At 40.8% G+C, this 20,088-nt stretch overlaps 1 protein-coding gene across 5 annotated transcripts in view; it reads right to left on the bottom strand.

Moving 5' to 3' along the window:
* The window catches only part of KLF12 (Kruppel like factor 12), a 245,234-nt gene that overhangs the window by 224,106 nt on the left and 1,040 nt on the right, over positions 1-20,088 (bottom strand). Inside the window, exon 1 of one of the 5 annotated variants that reach the window (XM_032678676.1) lies at positions 15,910-16,254. The exons of the other annotated variants lie outside the window; for them this stretch is intronic. The gene's annotated coding sequence lies outside the window, so the exon portion shown is untranslated. Of the gene's footprint in view, positions 1-15,909; positions 16,255-20,088 lie in introns of those variants that run through there. 5 annotated transcript variants of the gene reach the window in all.

Genomic DNA, 20,088 nt, shown 5'->3' with positions numbered 1-20,088 from the left:
CTCCACACTAACATCTCTCATTTAGAATCACAGTGGCTTGGGTTGGAAGGGCCTTTGAAGATCAGTTAGTTCCAACACCCCTGCCATGGGCACGGATACCTTCCACTAAACCAGGTTGCTCAAAGTCCCATCCAACCTGGTCTTGAACACTTCAAAGAGTGATTTCAGCTTCAACATGAAAAACATCTTGTCATGGAGCTGAAAACAGATGTCTCCATCTTTCCTCTAGCAGAAATACCTCTTTCTTTCATCATATTAAGCTACAGATAAAACAAGTGCTCTGTCCAGAAAGCTTTAACACCTTGTAGCTTTGATGCCTGGTAAGAGAACCTGCTGATAGTCAGAGATTCACACACATTACAGGCTGAAGGTAAGAAAGAGATACTTCCTACTTGAATTGATATTTCTCTTTATCTGTAGCTAAGTCATCTCTCTCTTCTTTCATCACTTTACTCCCAGAAGCCAATACAACCTAGAATAAGAGCCAACATATCTGAGAACTGACAATGATGCTGTACTGGAGCTGCTTTGGAGGTGCCACAAAGCTGAGAGGTGCTCTGAACCTCCAGTATTATACAAGCAACAGCTAAATACATTTCACATAGCTATTCCTAAAACCTACCTATACTTGCTAGAAACAACAAGGAGTCTAAAACTGAAAACAGTATCAATATTCTGCCAGAAAAACAGCGAACATAATGCTCTCTTGATGTTTCTACAGGACTGAGTTTTCGCAACTACCAATTTACTGGTGACACCCTAGAAAATCAGAATAAAACTAGAAAAGAGTAATAGGTCTAAGGGTGTATTCTTTCCCAGCTTCTCCCTTAGAGGTTGCACACCTTACTTATATGGCTACTATTCTAATCACTTAACGTGAGTGATATTCAGAAGACACTCATCATATTATAAAATTAAAAATCTTTCATACTGCCATATCATACATTTTCATCTTCTATTTTTGTACTCTGAGAATTCTCTATACACCTTCATTGCAGTTATTGCTTAGTCCTTTTAAGTAACTTAGTGACTTCTCTCCATATTCTGTGGAGGCATTTATCTTACAAACAATCCTGCAGTATGAAATTCAGTTTGTCTTGGCACAATGGCTTCACACAAAACCAATTCTAATTTTAGCAGGACTCTTGTGCTGTAAATCCTTGTTCCCATCTTGACTGACTGTGTAGTAATCCACATAGTTTATCTGGTTACACAAAGAACTACAGTTCATTTTATATAATTATCTTTTTATTAATACTTGTGTTTGGCATCCTAAACCATCGTACTCAATTTTTGAAGCATACTCACAATCCTCAGCGAATGACTGTACACAAGTTGCCAACAACAGGAGTCTCCATCTGAGATTCTGCAGTATTGCCATTTTCCACTCCATCTTTTCTGCATATGAACCTTCTCTTTCCACAGAGAAAGTTCCTCTGCCACTGTAATCCGCAGCCATTGCATGCCGCAAGTCAAGAGCAAGCTGCCCTCACCTGCTAGAACCAGCCAGTGAAAAACAATACAGCTGAATACTTCCTTAGCATCCACAAACATCTTTGTAACCTTCAGGATGTTAGGCATGATTTACAGAAGCATTAGGCAAAGCATTTCCCCTTAGTTAAACTGGCTTGATAAGAACAGTAGCATCACTTAGCCCATGCACTGAAGGCTTCTGTGGTCTCCTATTTGTTCCTAATGTTAAATCCCACAAGACATACAGCCCACAGATTTAGCTGCCTTATCTGTGACACACTGACCTACAGGTTTCAGCAGTCATTGCTTGCCTACACTACCAGTGCCTCTGGATATTGAGGACCTGATCCCTACAAGCATCTGTGCAGCTGCCTGCCTGCATCCCACCTCCTACTTCCAGTATAAAATCCTCGTGCAACCCCAGATGAAGGTAGACTTAGGTTTATCCTGCCTTAATAAACATAGCTACATAAGGCCATCTTAGGCCGCTCACCATAAACACCTTTACAATCACCAAGCAAAGGGCAGTTCTTAAGCAGTAGTGATATTCTGCATAAAACATGAAAGATATGTTGGGGGAAAAGAATCCAACAGCTTGATACACAGCCTTATCCAGATCTAAAACAGCAGCACAGACTTGAATGTTCACATTCTTTCAAAGTACATCGTTTTTTCAACCTAATACATCATACCTTCTTAAAAGCTGTGCCTTGCTACCTTCTCACAGCCATGAATCAACTAGCAGGACAACCAGCAGACAAACACACATGGCTTTTCTGCAGGAAAATCCAAGATCTTATCTCATCTCTGCTCAGGAGGTGTTCTCCTTTGGATTAAGAACACAGGGGATATAAAGCTGTCACACTCCTAACTTTGGGAATGGCTAGAGGTGCTTTCCTGCCTCCAACCACCTGATCTGCTCCTGCACTGCCACAGCTATTTTGGGGGATGAACTGGGAAAATAACACAAGAATAAATGAGGAAAACCAAAACAGAGCAGTTTCTTCATCCAATTACGTCTGCTGACAGCAGAAGTTGTGTGAGTGACAGAGGGACAGGCACCACAGGAGATGGGTGGCAACAGGGACCACATAAGCCAGCACTGACACTAAGAGAAGCACCAATAAAACCACATCCAGCAGCATTTTGGTGAAATTGACTGAACCAAGACCTGTTCCTCATTAATGAGTGCACAGAAGCAATCTCTCTCCACCCTTTATACAACCCAGCACTCACAGCATGTATGCAACACTTGTGCTGTATGTTTTTTCTCCCATACTAATGCCCCTTTCCACCCCCCAGCATGAATCTTAACACCAGCTTCAGGATAACCATGCGCCAGGGATAAAGGAGCTTTCATTTCGAAACACTTAACGAGCCCAACAAGATCAAATTATCATCAGCAGTCTTTAAAAAGAAGACTATATGAAAATTCCTATACAATAAAAATAAGCTACCCGGTAAATGGAAATCACTTAGGCTTAACACACAATCACTTACATGAACGTAACAAAGAGCATTCAAACCACCCTCCAGGGAGTTTAAAAATGTTTACAATACATGAATGATGATTTACAGTGTCTGAATCTCACCAACAAGAAAGCATTCCAGGTCACAGTCCATCAGCCATGAGGGAGGCACCAAAGTTTTGACTTTCAAGAGCATCAATTTGTTAACTCTAGTGCGAGTTATTTAACATAGGTGAAACTGGAGCCAGGGATCCCAGTTCAGTACCCCTTTTCCAGCAACTCACATTCTCTCTAGTCCTTCAGCATTCAGAATTGGCTATTACACCAAGAAACACAGAAACCCAGAACTACTATAAATATCATTTATAACGGACTTCATAAAGTGACTTTCAACACGGACTGAACTCTTTGGAGATATTAATTTAAGAGTCTGAACCAACAGTTTAGGATTTCCTCTAAGTTGCAGCTTTCTCAAGTCAATATTTGTAAATCATGTTTCATGTTTCCAAGGAAACCAAATGGGTAATACCTCTTGCAAACAACCTCCTTCAATACACTTTTCATGGCTACAAGGCTCACAGAAGTTATTTGCAGCCTGACAAAGGAAAGAAGTTACACTTTGCCTTATGTGTCATCAGCATGCAGAGGGAACTGAAGTAATGTATGTAGTAAGCATCTACAGAAATCCCTGTGGTCCTCGTCATCTAAAGCATGCGTCTAATAACCCCTGTATTTCCCAACTTTTCTATGTATTTTTCCCAATGGTAGATCTAAAAATGTCCAGGGTAAACAGCATTACATTTGTTTTGCATGTGCAAAAATGCGGCACTTCTGAAATGACTTCCAACTTATTAGCCAGTACACCACCTATGGTGAATATCACACCGCCCTCTCCAAAAATGTATTATGCATCTCATAGTAAAGTTCAAATATTAATGAAGATAGAGACCGAACAGAGTAGCATGCTATAACAGAATGCTGCTTACTTGATTTTTCCAACTATTTTTCTTATTTGACAGATATTTAAATCAGCTTAAGGTATGACTGCTCACTGCATCCTGCAGATGAAGTAAATGGTGAGGAGCATAAAATATACTGTAAGTAATTTTATTGATGGGATCTTCAGAAGAAGCAAGATAATCAGGAAAACAGCAGTGATATAACATCTCTATCTGAAGAATAAAGGGGGGAAAAGTCTTAGGTAGAAATAACAAATTTATGAATTCCACTTTGATAAATGTGAAGACTTATAAACGAAATGCCTGTAACCATGTTTTTGTGCTCTTGCACACTGAAGACAGATCAAAGCAACACAGAAACTCATTTTCCTGTCTGTCAGAAGTTCTGTAAGACTTGTTTCCAAAAAGCTGGGTAATGTGTTTTTAAATGATACACTTGAAGAGCATTATGCATCCAAACATTCTTGCTGAAAAACAAAGATTCTGAAGTTTCACCAGAAGAATACTGATTAGAAAAATACACATCACATCCTCACATCAGCTGACATCCACCTGCAAGACACCCTTGGCAACTGCTTAATACACAAATTATACACAAGTTCCTCAAGATGTTGCATTTTGCTCACTCAGAGAAACAACAGTGGGTAAGACTTGGATGCTCTTTTGTGGCTCATAGTAACAAGCACCATAACCTCCTCCTAACATAATACGCATCAAGCAGAACTCAGGGACTTTGACTATAAAAATTTACTGCATCGAGCACGAATCTGCAACTTTCAAAGATCCATATTCAAGAACAGCACATGAAATAAACCTGAATTTTCGAAGGAGCAGCCAGGAGGCATTTGACATTACAACAGCAGATTGTTCTAACAACAAAAATCAATCCATTGCAACAGAATCACTTTACACAACGTATCAGGCATCACATTAGCTACATAAACATCCTTCATGAGCAGCAAAAACCAATTTTTATCTTGCAATATGTCTCAAAGTTGTCTGAAGAATAAGAAATGTCATTCCAGGGCTGATGACTGAGATATTAGTAACGGACAAGATCTTCGGTAGATAATGACCAGGGTTGCAATAAGAGAAATCTATGTTGAGCGGAAAGTATATTCAGCAGCAAGTAGTTTTTAAAAGACCTCAAATCAACACGAAGCAACAAAGGGCTTTTTTTTTGCCACCATTTACTCTTGAAACACACACCTTTACTTTTCTTGGACCATTTATGTCCTCCCCCCCACTCCTTAACTTAAGTAATTTCTCTCCCCTGCATCCTGTCTTCATCCCAGAGAAGGTCGACTCACAGAGAGTCCAACAGCACAACTGGAAAACAGATGCAAAAGAAAAGAAATACTCTCCCAAGATTCTGGAGGCAGAACAAACACAAGGACACATAAAGACAGCCCACATCTGGAGTGCAAGGAGAGCAGAAGACCCCAGGGACCCTCCAGCTAGATTGCATGTGAAATCATGGTCACCTCACATCTCAGATGTCCCACTTACAGAAGAGAAGGACACAAAAGGCACCTGACAGCCTGACCTAAATCAAAGAAATGGAGTCGCTTTCCATATGGCAACTTGTGAAGTACCATAAGTTTATCCAAAGGTAATACAAAACACCAGCACCGAGACACCAAACACAGCTCCAGGTGCCCATGGCACCGACCCAGAAACCAAGGGGTTACTGCTCCACCACACTGTTTTAAGGAACTGCTGCAATAAATTCTCAGCAGAAATTCAAGGCTCCAGAGACCTATAACACGCTATGTCATCTCCAACATGAAAACATGAATTAAGTGATGACTCGTTTTTACATTTAGAATTGTGTGCAATGGAAACTAATTTTGCATTAAAAAATTAAAAACTTAGAAGTAAAAAAGGATAAAAAGGCTAACAGTCATTGCATGGACAAAGGAAAAGGAACATGACTGGTGAAGAACAAAAAACAGCACTTAAAAATTCCACTTGAGTAAAAAAGTAAAATCAGTACTAGCCTTCGCAGAGGAAGGATTTTAAGCTAATGATCACAAATGCTTTAAGCTCACATTTCTTCTTTGCCATACAAGGCCCTGTACGCAGATGACAAAGTTCAAAAGTTCCATACAGACATGTTCACAATCCTCGCACACCACCACGAGATAGTATGAGGCTATTTCTTCATAAACTGATGGTTCCTAAAGAACATAAAAATCATTAACAGTAGCAAGCTCAATGGAGGAAAGCCCAAGCACCCCACTGGAAGTCTCAACCAAGACACTGCAGTGTGTACTGGAGAACAGTCTGTCAGGAAGAGGAACCGGAACAAATGCTGGGACTAACAAGTGACCAAAAGCCAACTGGATCTTATAAGGGTGCTGTTTTTCCCCACAGGCCATTAGTTTTGCAGTAGTAATGCATGAGGTGTGTGTAAAATTAGCTTTATAACATATTTAATTTTCCTTGTTTAAAACACAGGTAAGTAAACACCCACTTCGACTTCTCTCAAGAGCAAAGATACTTTTTCAAAAGAGTCTCCACCATGCCTGGATGTATTTCTCTTTACCTGGTTCACTTTGCTCTCAGGCAGCTTGAAACATTAATAAAACCTCTCCTCTGACCCCCACTTTTCAGTTTTGTGACTTGCTGCACAGGGCTGGACTGCACAATGGTCCTTTTTCCCAGCCCTGATCCTTCTCACAGGATCTGCACTGGTTACGTCAATTTGCAAAAAGAAAGCAACGTAGCCAACAAATGTCCTTCTCCCTCTTTGAGAAGGAAGTGAATTACATTTCCAATTGTACTATTTTCTGATAACTCTGCATCCTACATCATTTTGCCTGGTTCCATGACAAATAAAAGTAGAAAGGGAGTCATCACACTGAACAAACTACATAATGAAAAAGCTGGCAAACAAAATCTTGCTTTGGACTTACATTGCTACTTCAAGAAGTTAGGGAGAAGGCAGAGGAAAAAAAGGAGAAAAGCCTATTTTTAGTTTGGTTTCTCTATAAAATAAATTTACCTATGATCACAGTTTTAAAGTCAGAATATGCAGAAATTAAGTTTTATTTACATAATTATATCTCCTTGAAAAGACTGAGGAAATAGAGGAGTATATGGCTAAGCATTGAAAAAGTCTCCAAAAAGGATAAAATAATTACAGTGAAGAGCTCCAGTTTGAGTACCAGAAGGACTTCAGTGATAAGATTACTTTGAAAGAGCAAAACTTCCCCAAGTTGAACAGAGCTCAGCAAAATCACTTAGTATTCTTACTCACTCTTTTAAAACTGTTATGATTAATAAGCAGCAGTGGGGGACAGGGAGGAATGGAGTATCTAAATAACAGCATTATTAAATTTGAAATGATCCTGGGCGGGGGGGTGGGGGGTAGGGGGGAAGAGACTAGAAGATCTAATAAGTGCAGCACAAGGTAAGTCTACCAAACTCTGAGCCTGGGTGCTCCTGCTCAGCTGGTACCTTTAGCCAACAAAGTTTCTATCCTATTTCATACTTTAGATAATACATTGAATAGACACATCCAAAAAGGCACCTGAGAACGGGGCTGTCAGTGTCACCAGCTGAGAATAAGTGAAATATTTGAAAAAGTTATCTTCACTGGTATTTTCACAAAATAAGAATAGTTGCCTACTCCTATTTTTTGTCAAATGTTTAATACTCCTAGAAGGATTAGCCTAACCAATGCTGCTACAAAACCTGTCTGGTGAAGAAATAGCTTTTTTCTGTAACATTACTGAAAAATTCTGACTCTTATTTAAATTATTCAACAAAATAACATTTGAAATTATGAAACCAATTTACATTCATTCTTTTACCAATGCTGAAGCAGTATGCATTTGCTGCTGAAGTTTCAAAGAAACTAACCCCAAAAAAACCACAGACCAAACAAAACTGAAACTCAAGCTAATCAATAAGCAGGTACAGAATAGAGTATCTTCTTTCTCACAGCTTATTCAACCACCACAGATCAACTACTAGCTCATTCAGAACTTGAAAAATCTACTATGAGCAAAAGAAACTAGGTAAATGTGTTTTTCTTTTCCAGTCTTTTACTATAAACAATATGCTGAAGGGTGATACCTACTAGTTCTAAATACTAAATACTCTCAGGGGTATTTTTAACAGAAATTGTGTTTCTCTTAATAGCTAAGTTTATTTTTCCTTTATTCAATATAAAAGTTAGTTTTTAACACTAATACATTTTAATAAGATTTTTAAAGTAACCTGGCACATCAGAAAGGAATCAAATTATTATCAAAAATTATTTTAATGATGTTTTCCATGGTTTACATGAGTTCCAATTTCTAACTTAGTTGACAAAGTTAATTATAAAGATGAACCACCTAGTAAATCAGAAACACAGTCATACGGTAATATTAAACATCCCAAAATTCAAACACGGTAAACAAATATTAACTCCACAAACTTTTTAAATATATAGGTATGCATACAATGTGTGCTCTCAGATAAAAAATTTGAGTATATCTGCATAAAGACTATTTCGCCTATTGTGTATCAGCACAATAAACATCACTTGCCCAACAGACAGCACTGGGAATGGAAAGTCAGTAAGAACTGCAGAAACCAAGCAAGACTTAAACTGATTGTTTAAATCAAGTTTTCCTGCCCACTACTTTAAAGTCAAAACTATTTAAATCAATTCACTGTCTTTAGCAGCTGCAAATTAAAACACTGTTCAATTATGCATATTCTAAAAATGAAGACAGAGAAGGAATTGACAGGAGACGTGTTGACCACTCATTTAAGAGACAGAAGTATAACAAGGTTAAGTGGCTAGAAGCCAAATATATGGATAAATTCAGGGAAGAAAGCAAGCATAGAGATTAGAGTAATTATAACCACTGGAACAGCTTACCAAAGATGACAGTTGATTCCCCACTGTGCAAAGTTTTTTATGTTACAACCATCTACTCACAAAATGTTCCAGTTCCAAAAGACCATGCATGGTTCGTGCAGGACAAGGTGATACTCTACTGATGGCATTATTTAAATTTAATCAGATGATCATAATGGTCTTCTCTGATCTACAAATCAATGAGACTACAATTTGATCCCATGTTGAGATGTTATAATACATATCATATTTTTCTCACTTCACTAAGTCCTGCCTCCAGTGAGTGTAACTTCATTCGACTTGTACATCCCTTCTGCTATCTGCTTAAATGTCAACCTGTCCACCACCAACTAAGACTTTGAACATCTGCGGCTAAATTCAGACTTGCTCATCCAGGTAGAAATCCTTAAAAATCTTTGCAACTTACATATTGGTTAAATGTGGCTTTGTGGCTTTGCTTCTTCTGTGGCACTTGCAGTGCTGTAAAGATGCTTTTACAACACAATTCCTGTATTTGACACAGTTGCCAAACCTCAAGCTTCAAAAGAGCTGCGGTCTGGTCGTTCAACTTTTAAACTGAAAACACTATCGTGTCTGACAAACACTGACTGGAATTACTGTTTTAGATCATATCAAATGATTGCCATAGGATGTGTCTCATTTCTGTTCCCTCATATAAAAGTTACTAGTACAGATTCTTTGAGATAGATTAGAATTTTTGAGTTTGCTGAATTAGTTTTAACACTGTATAACACAAGAATATTTCCACTGATTATTTTCATATTTCTAATACATGACCAATACAAAAAGACCTCTCACACTACCCTTACATTTCTATTTTTGATATCACAGCAATATCCAAGGAGTAAGATGGGACATGGAAGTGACTCTGGCTCACTCTGGATCTCCTGAAAGACACTACAGCACTCACAACCAAATGCAGAGGAGCACTCTCACCCCACCTTCCCTGCTCTCTGTCAGGCAGAAGCCACCATGGAAAGTCATGCTCTCAGAAAGGCAGCCCAGCTCAGAGGGTTTGCCAGTTAGGTGCTGAACAACCGAGAAAATACCCCTTACGCAAAGCAAGTAGCAATTTTAGCGCATATATATATATATATATATGGGCTCAGCAATTCAGTGTATTACACAGCAACAGGTGAAGAATGAATTGGATATTGCCCCTACTGTGGGAGAAACCCTTAAGGCCATACAGCAGGTGAAAATCAGCAAGGCAGCTGGGGTTGATGGAATTCCACCTGCAGTCTGGAAGCGTGGGGGCCAAGCACTCCAGGGCTAAATTTCACGAGTTTGTGGTGCGCTGTTGGGAACTAGGCGAACTACCATCAGACCTTCGAGATGCAGTCATCATCACTTTGTATAAGAAGAAAGGAGATAAATCAGACTGTTCAAATTACTGAGGTATTACTTTGCTCTCCATTGCTGGCAAAATCCTGGCAAGAATACTTTTGAACAGACTAATACCCGCTATAGCAGAAGAACTTCTACCTGAAAGCCAGTGTGGTTTCAGAGCCAACAGGAGTACCACAGACATGGTATTTGTTCTCAGACAACTGCAAGAGAAGTGTAGGGAACAGAACAAAGGACTCTATGCAACCTTTGTTGATCTCATCAAGGCTTTCAATACTGTGAGCAGAAAAGGTCTGTGGCAGATTTTGGAATGGTTAGCATATCCCCCCAAGTTCCTTAAAATGATCATCTCACTTCATGAGGATCAGCGCAGCCAAGTCAGATATGGCGATGCACTTTCTGAGCTCTTTCTAATAACCAATGGTGTGAAACAAGGCTGTGTTCTTGCACCAACCCTATTCACAATCTTCTTCAGTATGATGCTCCAAAGGGCCATGGTAGACGTTGATGAAGAAGATGGTATCTACATTCGATATCGTACTGATGGAAGCCTATTCAACCTAAGGCAACTGAAGGCTCATACTAAGACCTTAAATCATCTTGTCCATGAGCTGCTTTACGCTGAAAACGATGCCCTCATTGCCCACACAGAAGTAGTTCTGCAGCATTTGACATCCTGCTTTGCTGAAGCTGCTGAGCTCTTTGGGCTGGAAGTCAGCTTAAAGAAGACAGAAGTTTTCTATCAACCTGCACCTCAGGAAGTCTTCCATCATCCCCATATCACCATTGGCAAATCAGAGTTCAAATCTGTCCAGTAGTTTAACTACCTAGGTAGCATCATCTCTTCAGACAGTAAGATCGACAGAGAGATAGACAACAGGTTAGCAAAGGCATACAGTGCCTTCGGAAAACTCCGTAAGAGTCTGGTGAAATAAACACCTGAAGAAAAGCACAAAGATCAGTGTTTACAGAGCCATTGTGCTGTCTACTCTTTTTTTATATGGGTCTGAATCATGGGTCATCTATTGCCACCACCTGCATCTCCTAGAACACTTCCACCAATGCTGCCTCCGCACAATCCTAAACATCCACTGGTCAGATTATCTGACTAATACATCTGTTCTAGAACAAGCAGCAGTCACAAGTATTGAGGCCATGTTGCTGAGAACACAGCTGCGCTGGGCAGGGTACGTCTCAAGGATGAAGGACCACCGCCTCCCTAAGATCTTGCTTTATGGTGAACTTGCCACCGGCTGCCACAAGAGAGGAGCCCCGAAGAGGACTCCCTGAAGCAACATCTCAGCCTTGGCCACACTGATCTTCATCACTGGTCTACTCTGGCCTCCAATCAGGAGGCCTGGAGACACACCATCTATAACGCTGCTGCTTCTTTTGAGAACACACGCAGGATCACTCTCGAGGAGAAAAGACAACGCAGAAAGAATCGTGTCTTGCCGATACCATCCAAGGAGTCTTTCTGCTGTGCCTTTTGCAACTGGACTTGTCTATCTTGCATTGGCCTCTTTAGCCACCAGCGTGCTTGTAGAAAATGTGGGTAGAGTCCTTCCCAAATCCTCACTCGCAAAGCCTAGCCATGATATATATGTAATTTATAAAGGTTTCTTCAGTCAGATGGATTGAAAACACAATTGTACAAGTAGAAACATTGTTAAGAAAAATCAGAGGTGGGAAGTAGGTACAGTTGCTATACTTCTCATAAGAAGAAAGTATCTTTAAAATAATCCAGGAGCCAGAAAATGTGTCTGAAAATAAAAATTAAAGAAGCTTTTTAATGACAGAGTTATCAACTGAAGAGTTACAGTAAGAGGAGGAGAACAGCACTCCTTGCCCAAAGAAGGGCAGGGTAGCGTTGCTGGCAAGAGGCAGAAGACAACACAATAGCTAAACACACAGGGATGAGAACTGATGGATGGGAACGTGCAACATCAACTGCAGTCAGAATTCATCACAAGAAGAAACTTCCTTCTTTTACTCCAATTCCTAGTTTTTTCTTTTTGTTTAAGGCAAGAAAAAAAGATGTGTCCATGAAAGCCACACATAGGTGGAACTTCAGTACTACTTGGGGAGGGATCTGAAGATACAGGTATATTTCAGGCCATGCCCCCAAGAGGACTTGGGTACTAAACCACTAAGCTCCTGGTACTGCCCCTACTGTAGGAAATCATAGCCTGCCTACCATGGCCTTGCTAGGGCTACCTGCTTCTGCAATACATGGGCTAAGTTAAACACCAAATAACAAAAGCCACAAGAAGAACCAACAGAAACTGCTATTCCTTCCTCACCACACCAAATCCTGCAGGGCCACTAGTGTTTCTCCCAGGATTTCAGCACTGCAGGTGTCCTCTCACTTATTTTTTAACAAGTACAGTGCATGCATCCACATGTGAGCCAAGCATCTGAGACTTTCTCTACTGTCAGCCAATGGAGAGGTTTTATGATGGTGTTTGGACCATGAGAATGATTCTAGTGTCATGATTTTTAGCACACACTTCTGAGGCAAGGGTGAGCTAAGCTCTGCTTTTTGGAAAAGGAACATATTTTATTCAAGCTATGCATGAGAACTGACTTAGGTAAATGTCTTGTGATTGCTTTGCAGAGTCAAGCTTCCCACCCCTGCCTATCCCCCAAAGTTCTTCAGCATTGCAATGCAAAAGAAATATTGTCTTCCTAAATCCAGCAACAACTGAAACCTAAAGGAGAGCACATCTCCAGCAAGCACAAAATAAATACAGCTTGGATACTGGCTGGAATGCAAAGCAGAGAAAGTGTACTAGATCTCATGGTATTTTTCAATTTGTGCTATGTTCATATTTAGTTGTTTGATTCTGACTACTGTAAACTTTATCCCAATAAAGTCAGAATCAAAAATTACAAATGTATCACCTTCTCAAAATGAAAGGTCCATAATTATTAATATATATTCTTAGATAAATGTCGAAAACATTTTAGCCAAGTGTTGATTTAGCTGAATATAGATCTCAAAAGTGAAAACAGCAATGTTTTCTGAAATAGTAGCCTCCAAATCTGCCTCCTAACTAAACCAACTTTGCACGCTCTCAGTTTCAAAAGTGGAAAAATAACCCAGTTAGCTCATTTTTTCCTTTTAAAATTTTGTAGGGCACCATCTACACAAAAGATTTCCTTGGTTAGATGGAACAAGTGAAAAAATTAAGTCACCTGGTAACTGTTACCAATTTATAGAAACTGGAAAGGAATGTTTTTCTCTATTTTTTTTTCTTAAGAGAAATCATTTCCCATTTGCAATTTTCTTGCAACTGAAAGATTCACTGAAAAAGGAACTGGAAGAGCTCCAACTACTCTCCAACACTTTAAAAGATTTTGAAGTGTCATCAATCACAGCTCTTTACATGCTCTTCTAGAGCACTGCCAACCCATACTTGAAGTCTAACTCAAAACTATTTCATGCCAGCATTACACACTCAAAATAAAGACAGATTAAAAAAAAATATTTCTATATTATTCTGATTTTAAGTCAAGTTCTGCTCAGATTCATGTCAAATGGGAATCTACATGGTAGTCACAGCCACTATCTTTCTTTTTTTCTAGAAAGAACTGCCAACTGATACCATTAATCCTAAATATCTCAGTGACTACATCAGATGACATGTTATGACATCTGCTATAAAAGGTCTCTTCAATTTTTAGCAGACTATCTAAAAATGCTGGTACCATGGGGGGGGGGGGGGAATAAATAACATACATAGTAAATAACAGTCACAGTTACTCTTTGAACTTCTAATACTGCATTATTCCAGTTAACAAATTTCAATCATTTCAACCAAAATGCTTAGTGACTGCTTCTGCAAAGTTTGGTTTGAAAGTTTCTGAGAGCACATCAGTCACTTCTGACAATTTCTGTAGTGGGGAAAAAGAAAAAAATTCAGTGGGTTTTTTTGGTTTGTTTTTTTTTTTTTTTTTAGATTCTCCCTCAGGGATCCACAGATAGAAACTGCTGCGGATAGATGGCTGCCTTTACCCATGTCAATCGCAGCCTGCCAAGACTTGACCAAAGTGTATGAGAATTACAGCTCACATATTTCCAGCTGGTCTGAGCTCTCTGCACACACCCCCATGTGGTCTGCCAGCATCCCTATGCTTCCTGTGCTACCATCAGAACAGAGACGCATCACTACCACTAGAAAAGCCCTTCTTGGCCAAGGCAAAGAAATTATTTAGGCTGTCAGTGAGAGGATCAGCATTAGCATGTATAACCTTGTGCTCTTTGTTGCTCTGATCACTGGACACCACTTCACATTAAAAAGGTCACTGCTTACCACCTTACAGAGCGGGTATTGAAGTGCTCGTCCCAGGTGACACATGACACAAACAAGACTAGAACTCGGGTCTCCCAACATGATACATCATCTGATTAATTATCCCCTTCAAAGTGCTGATGTCCAAGGTCATGCATTTGATTGTTCTATGTTTAAACAACGAGAACACACTCGTCCCACAGCCAGGCCAGGAACAAAGCTAGCGATTTTTGAGTCCCATCATTACTCTACTATGTAGCAAATACCATGCCAGCCATTAGCAAAGAGCTCTGCCTCATTCTCGTCCTGGAGGCTGGTTCACAGAGAGGACAAAAGCTTGCTACTGCTAACCAAACATTCCTTAACTCAAGTGGTGCTGGTCTGTGCTGCAACTCCAAAGCCTGTCAACACCAGCACTGCCAGCCATCCACAAAAGGATAAAAATCACTGCACACGAGGGCATTGTTTCAAGAAACACAAATAAAATGAGAAAAAAAAAAAACAAAAAACAAAAAACAAAAAACCAAAATCTTACGAACAAATAAACCAGAAATTTTTTTAAAAGTACAGACATTATTAGGATTGCATTCAGAGGGTAAGAAATATAAGCGTTCAACAGTCTCAGTAGACTTTATTCAGTATCACAGAATCACAGAATATCTTGAGTTGGAAGGGATCCACAAGGATTATTGAGTACCAACTCTTAACCTTGCAGAGGACCACCCCCAAGAGGCACGATGTGCCTGAGAGTAGTATCCAAATGTTTCTTGAACTCTGTCAGCCTTGGTGCTGTGACCACTTCCCTGGGGAGCCTGTTCCAGTGCCCAAACACCTTCTGGGTAAAGAACCTTTTTCTAATATCCAAACTAAAACTCCCCTGACACAAATTCAGGCCATTCCCTCGGGTCACTGGTCACCACAGAGATCAGTGCCTGCTCCTCCTCTTCCCCTCACAAGGAAGCTGTAGACTGCAATGAAGTCTCCCCTCAGTCTCCTCTTCTCCAGGCTGAACAGACCAAGTGATCTCAGCCACTCCTCATAAGGCTTCCATCAAGGCCCTTCACCATCCTCATTGCCCTCCTTTAGACACTCACTAATAGCTTAATATCTTCCTTATATTGTGGCACCCAAAACTGCACACAATATTCAAGGTGAGGCCTCACCAGTGCAGAGTAGAGTGGGACAATCCCCTCCCTCGACCAGCTGGTGATGCTTTGCCATCTGATGCCCCCCCCAGGACATGACTGGCCCTCCTGGCTGCCAGGACACTGCTGACTCAGATTCAACTTGCCATCACCAGGACCCCTAGGTCTCCCTTTCCGCAAAACTGCTCTCTAACATCTCATTCCCCAGTCTGTATGAACATCCAGGGCTGCCCCACCCCAGGTGCAGAATCCGGCACTTTCCCTTGTTGAACTTCATATGGTTGGTGATTGCCCAGTCCTCTGATCTGTCGAGGTCTCTCTGCAGTATCACAGAATATGTACCTTTAAAACTCTTTAATCATGGCATCTCCCTTGATCCTGACATACACAGCTTTTGCATCCTTGTGATTTTACTGAACTTTAAAAAAAAAAGTAATAAAAAATATAAGCAAGTCAACACCCAGATAAGTCCTACCCTTGTACCTGCAGCTAAAGGGACTCTTCTGACACAGGAGCTGATGTGTACAGATGCTGAGTCGAAGAAGAAACAGACAGTATGAAGCATACAGTCCCTGAATGTATCTCACATGATTTGATATATTCACTCCCAAGTTTTACCATATATTTCAGGTGAGAAACACTGAGCTGGCTCATGCCATCATCCCACCCCAAAAATGCAGAAAATGACAGAAACAGCTATAAGACTAATGCACACCATAATATGTCTTCTCCAAACCAAAACATATCATTCTGCAGCAAACATAAATGCAAAAAATATTTGTATTTTCATTTTGGTTTAGTCCAAAATCTAGATAATGCTTTCTGATTAATACCAAGAGACTTTACATTGAACTCAAGAAAGTCCACACAAGCTCAGTATTACATACAGCATGGATATATATTTGGCAAAGCCACGTTCACTTTCCCTCTTCTTTCTGTCTTTCAGTATTATTTTAAGAGTTCTCTGCCACCAAAAGGTAAATAGAACTAATTAAAGAATAGTTTACCTTTCCTGTATTACAGTTATTCCTTCGGAGCAAATGAGAGCACAGTCTTGGAATAAACTTCAGACCTACCAGTCACACCAAACTTTGCAGAAGTGTGAGAAAGTTCACGTATTTCAGAGCACCAAATCTAAGCAAACCTTCTGCACAGTAAAAAAGATTCCAAATGCAAACATAGCACTGTTAACATAGGGTTATATATTTATATATATATATACAAAACCAAAAGAGACTGCACAACTAGGCTCAGATCAGTCCAATTTTACCCACTTTTGCAAAAGTGCCACAGAGTCCAGTCAACACTCTAGTCAAGTTTGTCAACATACCTCTATGTCTAGCTATAAACTAACACAATCATCTTGGCACTGAATCATCAAATAGAACTCTTGTTGCCTTTTTTTTTCCTCATTTAGTACTGACAAAAAAAAAACCAACATTCAGTTGAAGGAAGAGGACTGTCTAAAGTTCAGTTGTTGAACACAGGGTAAGGTTACACAGAGTTTTTTCCAGCAACGAACAACGTTGGAAGTGTCCCCAGTACTACAGTGCAAAAGCATTTCTCTTTCCTAGCTTAAGTATGTATTTTATTAAAAAACAAAAAACCAACTTTTTTACTGTGTAGGAAACGTAATCATTTCATGTATTCATGTTTTGCACTTTCAAGATTCAAAATTTCTCTTACAGACACAGCAAAGCACTCCTTGCACAAAGGAAAGGAAAAGTTGCACCCTGACTACTCAATACTTTTCTCTACATCTCACTTTGAAACAGCATGCTCATTAGACGTTTTCCTCTTAGCTGGGGAAAGTGAGCATGCTTGTGTTTGCAGCTCCTCCTCTTTCAAAGACGCACAGCTGCAGCTGTAGTAAACAACCACTAGTGAGGAGCTGAGAAGGTCAAAGTCTGGGTGCTGCATCCATTTCAGCTTTTCTTAAACCAAAATTTCTATTTCAAGAAATTAATTTTTTGTCTCATTTTAGTAGTTTAGTTATGTCAAGGAAAGGCAAAACCAGAGTCATCCTCCAACAGAATAAATCAAGATACAGTACTTGAAAAGTCAGAAGCAAGACCCTAGCTTTATTAATATACAAACACCTCAGTCACAGTCGCCTATTTTACTTGATTCAAAGGAAGACTTGGTCAAAACCATCCTTGTACTCATGAAACCTGTTACGCAAAGCAAACACTTACCGAAGGAAGGAGCAAGGAGGTTGACCACTCTGAGAAGTGGTGCCAGCAGCAGCCATGCAAGGCTCACATAGGTGATCCAGCAGCCTGAAGCAAGGAGGCTACAGCACCACAACTTCGTGCATGCTACTGGTAAGTGGACATCATGCACCCAGCCATGAGAAAAGGCACACATCTTTCCATTAACTGAACAAAAATCAGGCCCAAAATCTGAATGGGATACCCTTCTAGCACTGAAACCTGCACCAAATAACACAGACCTTCTAAAACCACACTGTGCAGCAGAGAGCTCCCCAAGCACCTGGGAAAGGCATCACCCATTTCCCCCAAATACATGGTCTGTACTTGTATTTAATTATGGTGGGTACCATCATGCACCACCTTGGTCTACGTGAAGAGGAAAACAGTCGGTACCACAGAGTTCTGCAGCCCAAGCCCTTCACTGACCCCATTCTAGCATCTCCTGGAGGAAGAAGAGCTGGTTCAGCCCCCACCACATTTCTGCCTCCTCTCATATAAAGTGAAACTCTGCTCATGCACATTCAGGTCTGGCTCATCCCAACAGAAACAGCTGGCAGAGGACTCCACAATTCGCCTGTCCTGGAATCTTAAAGTTTATTTTTAAAAGTTGTTACACACAGTCTTCTTGGGCTCTCAGGGGCCTTTCTAGCAAAGGTTTTTCTACAAGAGAGCAAAGAAAGGCCTGCAAATACCATCACCAAATATTGCTGGGGGGGAAAAAAACAGAATTAAAAAACCTCATTTCCCATACCCCCTATTTATATGTCTGATATTGCGTCACAATCAGAAGCAGAAAGCAAACAGTATCTCCCATATCCTAAACTCTAAATGCCCTATGGCATATCTCCTCCTCAAAAAGGTTCTTTTACCCCAGAGTTGGGGGACAGAAGAGGAAATATGATTTTTTCACAGCCCATTTTAAACTATACTGACTACTCCATGACCTTGGGGAGAGGGAGGGAAAAAGGAAAAAAACAACAAAAAAGCCTAAATCACCTTGTAAAGCTGCCAGTATTCTAACGAAAAGGTCTGATCTAAAAAAAGGTGGTCTTCAGACTGTCCCCCTGCCCCCCCCCCCCCCCCCAGACACAGCAAAAGAAATAGTGGGAAAAAAATACTAAAAGAAAAAAAAAAGGGAGGGGGAGGAAAATACCACCGCTGTTGTCCCGGAGGCAGTGGGGGCGAGCGGGTGGAGGTGCTGGGCTGGCGAGGGGTGCGCATGGGTGCCACCGAGGGGGTGATGTCATCCCACCAGCCTCCAGCCCGGGCACCTGCCAGCAGCAGCGTAGCAGCGACTGCCAAAGCCTCAGGCAGCACGGGAGGGGAAAAAAACCAAAAACACATTAAAAAAAATAAAAAAAAAAAATCCGCAATGTTTCCTTCACTGTGCGCCGTCGGTTTGTGACGAGAGGTGATACGCCAGCTTGCAGACAGCGGTTTCAAGTTCATTATGTTCCATTAAAAAGACATTCAAAATATTTCCCCTCCCCCAGCCCTAATAATGTATTAAAAAAAAGTAGACTCGGTTTATGCAACGTTACGTCATTAATAAAATGCTCCTATCGCCCCATCTGTGACCTATTCAGCACAGTTACTAATCCCACACTGAGAACACTTTGCTGTTCCTGTGCATTTCAGAGTTGTAGACCAACCAGAGAGCAGAAAATGGAGCCCATATGCCAGCGCTATATAAAGCAGCCACACAAAGTTGACACGAATAATGTACCTGCCGTGGCGAGACAAAAAGGGAAAAGGGAAAAAAGGGGAGTGGGGGAAATACCATTTACTTCGTGATGGATAATTGAAAAAATAAACTGGTTTATTGACTTAAGGAGTGGGGGACTGCCAAGAGCTAGCAGGATCTTACAAGCTCCATACAGACACGATCAAGTGAACTTCTCTTCAGTGCTTCCTACCGAAACTGCTCGTACCTGCTCCCGAAGCGCTAAAACACCTTATTTGCCAAGCAAACCCGTCTGCGGGAGTGAACACCACGCCAAGATCCGGGAAAAAAAAAAAACAAAAAAAAAAAAACCAACAACAAAACCAAAATAACCCGCTGTCTGGACCGGAGCATCGCACCCCTGCAAATCACGGGGAGGGGAATATAAAATAACCCATCTGATTGCTCGTATCCGCCTCCCCCAAATTCCACCACCAGCGGTGGTGCAGGATTCTGGAGGAGGCGGACAGGAGCCCAGACCTCGTCCTAGAGGAAATTTCATCCCAGCCGCGGAAAGCTTTCAGAAGGCTTCATGGGGTGATGCCGATGCCATGGGATAACGCATCTCCCGCAGCCGCTGTGGGC

This window comes from Chiroxiphia lanceolata, chromosome 2 (assembly GCF_009829145.1).
Source record: "Chiroxiphia lanceolata isolate bChiLan1 chromosome 2, bChiLan1.pri, whole genome shotgun sequence".
In the NCBI taxonomy this organism is placed as follows: Eukaryota; Metazoa; Chordata; class Aves; order Passeriformes; family Pipridae; genus Chiroxiphia; species Chiroxiphia lanceolata.
Note: the sequence above shows the minus strand (reverse complement) of the source record. Positions and strands in the feature narration are given on the sequence as shown.